The sequence below is a fragment of the Triticum dicoccoides genome, chromosome 3A, assembly GCF_002162155.2.
Source record: "Triticum dicoccoides isolate Atlit2015 ecotype Zavitan chromosome 3A, WEW_v2.0, whole genome shotgun sequence".
Lineage (NCBI taxonomy): Eukaryota > Viridiplantae > Streptophyta > Magnoliopsida > Poales > Poaceae > Triticum > Triticum dicoccoides.
The window spans coordinates 450,295,209-450,300,300 of record NC_041384.1 but is presented as its reverse complement, the minus strand read 5'-3'; positions in this window follow the sequence as shown (position 1 = coordinate 450,300,300).

Below are 5,092 nucleotides of genomic sequence, written 5' to 3'. Positions count from 1 at the left end.
TATTGGGCTATTCCTATAGGTGTCACAAACAGCCCTAGAGTTTGTACTAAAATAACACCTTAAGACATGCATCAACCAAAACCCTAACTTCACCTAGATACTCCAATGTCACCACAAGTATTCGCGGGTTTGATTATACGACATGCATCACACAATCCCAGATTCATCTATTCAAACAAACACAAAGAACTTCAAAGAGTGCCCCAAAGTTTCTACCAGAGAGTCAAGACAAAAACGTGTGCCAACCCCTATGCATATGTTCACAAGGTCACAAAACCCACAAGTTGATCACCAAAACATACATCAAGTAGATCACATGAATATCCCATTGTCAATACAGATAAGCACATGCAAGACATACATCAAGTGTTCTCAAATCCTTAAAGACTAAATCCGATAAGATAATTTCAAAGGGAAAACTCAATCCATTAGAAGAAGGAGGAGGGGGAGAAACATCATAAGATCCAACTATAATAGCAATGCTCACGGTACATCAAGATTGTGTCAAATCAAGAACACGAGAGAGAGAGAGAGAAAGAGATCAAACACATAGTTACTAGTACATACCCTCATCCCCAAGGCTGAACTACTTCTTCCTCATCATGGAGAGCGCCGGGATGATGAAGATGGCCACCGGTGATGATTTCCCGCTCCGACAGGGTTCCGGAATAGGGTCCCGATTGGTTTTTGGTGGCTACAGAGGCTTGCGGTAGCGGAACTCCGATCTAGGTTTATTTCTAGGGGTTTCTATATTTATAGGAATTTTTGACGTCGAGAACAAGTCAGGGGGCTCCATGAGTCAACAACAAGGACGGAGGGCGCGCCCTCCAACCTTGTGGTTGGCTCGGGACTCTTTTGGGCCAACTCTTTTGCTTCGGGGGCTTCTTCTGGCCCATAAAAATCACCGTAAATTTTTAGGTCATTTGGACTCTGTTTGATATTCCTTTTTTGTAAAACTCAAAAACAAGGAAAAAACAGAAACTAGCAATGGGCTCTAGGTTAATAGGTTAGTCCCAAAAATCATATAAAATAGCATATAAATGCATATAAAACATCTAAGATGGATAATATAATAACATGGAACAATAAAAGATTATAGATACTTTGAAGACGTATGAAGCATCCCTGTCGGTGTCAAAACCGGCGGATCTCGGGTAGGGGGTCCTGAACTGTGTGTCTAGGCCGGATGGTAACAGGAGGTAAGGGACACGAAGTTTTACCCAGGTTCGGGCCCTCTCGATGGAGGTAAAACCCTATGTCCTGCTTGATTAATATTGATGATATGGGTAGTACAAGAGTAGATCTACCACGAGATCGAGGAGGCTAAACCCTAGAAGCTAGCCTATGGTATGATTATTGTTGTCTATATTGTCCTGCGGACTAAAACCCTCCGGTTTATATAGACACCGGATAGGGTTAGGGTTACATAGAGTCGGTTACAATGGTAGGAGATCTTCATATCCGTATCGCCAAGCTTGCCTTCCATGCCAAGGAAAGTCCCTCCCGGACACGGGACGAAGTCTTCAATCTTGTATCTTCATAGTCCAGGAGTCCGGCTGAAGGTATAGTCCGGCTATTCGAACACCCTCTAATCCAGGACTCCCTCAGTAGCCCCTGAACCAGGCTTCAATGACGATGAGTCCGGCGCACAGATTGTCTTCGGCATTGCAAGGCGGGTTCCTCCTCCAAGTACTTCGTAGAAGATTTTGAACACAAAGATAGTGTCCGGCTCTGCAAAATAAGTTTCCACATATTGCCACAGAGAGAATAATATTTACACCAATCTAATCTGCCGACGTATTCCGTAGCGTGACACACCACGACCAAGCCTTCATCCGAGTCGTTTCATTATCCCACCTCGGGACGTTATGTGAGGCGGTTTCCTTGGCACATCTTGTTAAAGCAGAGACCGTGTCCCCTTATCCCGGGATTCTCATCAATACGGGCATGGGTAAAGCAACCGCTTCTAGGACTCCTAGATTATAGGAAAGTCTAAATGGACACGGAGAGGACGCTTGATATTCACCCTCTTTATAAAGGGGACAAGGCTTTTATTTTTCCCTTCCGTGCTCAATCGAATCCTTCCCCCACCTCAAGCTCAAACGCCCGAAGTTCAGGTCAAGTGCTCCGAACCTCCAGTCATGTCTGGATCTAGCCTTCAAGGCCGATGGATGCCTTCCTCCGTCATGGAAGAAGACATCAAGAAGTTGAGGGAGGCCAGATATCTGACCGCCGAGATTTTGCATCGGCTGCCTCCCCGAGGGCAGGATGTCCCCACCCCCGAACCCAACGAGAACGTCGTGTTCGTTTCCCACTTCCTCCGAGGTCTAGGCCTTACCCTGGATCCTTTCGTCAGGGGTTTGATGTTTTACTACGGGCTAGATTTTCATGATCTAGCTCCGGACTCCTTTCTTCATATCACGACATTTATTGTCGTGTGCGAGGCCTTCCTCCGGGTTACCCCTCACTTTGGCCTATGGCTCAAGACTTTTGAAGTGACGCCAAAGATGGTCGGGGGGCAACATGCAGCGTGTGGAGGTGCCTCAATACGCAAGATGACGGGAGCTCCGTGGCCCAAAGGTTCCATCCCAGAGGTGTCTGAATTGTGGCAACAGGAGTGGTTCTACATCATGGCTCCTAGAAGTGCCAAGTGGGCGGCCCCCCTGCTTTCCGCTCGGGCCCTCCACCACAGCTGATGTCATGGATCAGCAGAGGTCTGAGCTAGGGTCTAGTCAAGGACGTGCCTATACTGCAAGGCCGCATTCGAGGTCTCTTCAATGGAGATTTCAGTTTGGTTGTGGTAACACAGGTTATGCTGGTTCGTCAAGTCCAGCCTTGCAAACGCCGACCTCTTCGCCTGTGGGAGTTCAATCCCGAGGGACCGCGTGCCGTTCAGAATTTTCTCGGCCTGGCGCACGAGGAGATGTACATGTCATTCTTCGGACCTCAGGTGGAGTGTCCGGAAGTCACCGAGGACGTGGGCCTGAGTAGTAACCGCACTGTCGAACAGGTAAGGCATCTTCTGGCCGAACATACTCTCTCTACTTCGTTACGAAGTTATTTCTGAGAGTTCGCTTTTTGACCAGGACTGGCTAACAAAGGCGAAGTTGATTCGGTGTTCGGCCCCCCTCCCTGAGGGTTTGGAAAATCCGGTATTGGAAAAGATGCTCCAGACCGCACCTTGCCCGGAGCCCTTGAAGGAAGATACTGTGGAGGATAATGCGGGCGGACGCGGGCCCCCAACGCTGCCTATTCTAGCTGAGGGAGCGAGCGTCTCCATGAGGGAAGGCGACCAGAAGAGGAAAAGGACTGCGCCCAGGGATTCGGAAGCCGAAGCTTCCAAACGGGAGAAGAAGTCTCTCACAGAGGGTCCTACCTTGGGGGCGCTGTTGCCGCACAAAGTCCGCGGGGGGATCAATTCTCCCTCGAGTCGTGAGTGACCCGAAATACTTTGAATAGTACAGATATGCCATCTTTTTCTTCTGAGGAAATAACCACCGCATATATTTTTGCAGTTCGGGCCTTAGCCCCTCTCAAATGAGCTCATCTTCAGGGGATCTTCTTCCAGAGATGATGGAGAGCGAAACGCCTCCTCTGGATTCCTCCGCTCCAGAAGCGGGCGACCCTGAAGTGTCGTCGCGGAGGGCCTCTCCGAGTACGGTGAGGCCAGAAGATAATCCCATTGACCCCCGAAGCTCCCAGTGTCCGGTTCCCGAAGAGAGCAGAAAAAAGAGTCTGACACCGTCTAGTGTGCGATCGGATGTTCTGAGGGAGTTGGTGGGGCGAGCGGCCATCTCAGATGAACACCGTGTGATGATGAATACGGTGATGGAGAGAATATCTTCCGCCGAAAGCGGATTGCATGAAGCTTTTATGAGTCTACTAACAGGCTTTGAGGTACGTAAAAGAATGTACGATAATCCTGCACATGCTAGGTGTGCCCTGTGTAGATAGTAGCCCCTGAGACTCTGGTTGTCGTCGGAAACGACGAAGAACAGAGGATCATATTCCCAGGAAATAACCATACCGCCTCTATGTGCAGGTGATGGAAGCTCCGGTGGCTAGCCGGACTAACGAGTTCGCCCATTTAGAGTGGCAGTTGGATGCGGCAGACACCGACATCGAGCTTGTTAACAAAAGGCTTGATGAGGCACAGGGTAAGTGTGAATATCTGGTAGATGCCACATAGGAAGAGCAGCATGATGCCAGTATCTTTAATATGTTGTGACTGCAGATGGAGCTGCCATTGTTGAAGCCTTGCGGGCAGAACTTGCCCGAGCCAAGGAACAAGCGAGGTTGGATAATGCGGCTGCTGTGAAGGCGGCTGAAGAGTTGCAAGCCGAGAAGGCCACGCATGGCGAGACCCGAGACAACATGGCCAAGATGGCTATAGAATTAAAAGCCGCCGCTGACCGTTGCCGGGTTCTTGAAAAGGAAAACCAAGCAAAGGCATCGGACCTTGAGAAGGCTGCTGCGACGAAAAAGGATCTCCGCTCTGCTATGAGGGCAAAGAAGGAGGAGCGGGAAGCCGGGGATATTGTAGCTGGAAAATCTTTTATGTTGCGGAGGAAATTCAGAGATCCACGGTATGCCCCTCTGGATCGACTGTGGAGTTCGTAGGATGTGTATATGGATTTGGCGGCGAGCGCCGCCGATGCGGCCAAGTACTTCCAGGGTCAGACGGACCGTGGAGTAGACCAGCTGTTTTGGAGACAATTCCATTCTCCCGAGTGTCCACTTTCATTGACTAGCCAATTAGCCGAATGGGCCGAACTAAATAGGTTGTCCGGACTCTCTATGAGGTCTTTTGTGGATCAGCTATGGCCGGGAAGGTCAAAACCGAACAGCTATTTCAGCTTGGTGCAGCAGGTCCTTGATGTGGTGTCGCGCATTAATGCGATGAGGAGGTCGGCGTGCATAGAGGGCGCACGGATGGCCTTTGCCCGTGTTAAGGCATATTGGGCGGAGATGGATGCTACCAATGTTGCAACACGGGATTCGGCTATAGGTCGAAAGGCTGCCGAGCACTACTTTGAAGAGGTTCTTGAGGGTGCCTGTTTGATGGAGACCCAGTGCTCAAAAAATATTATGT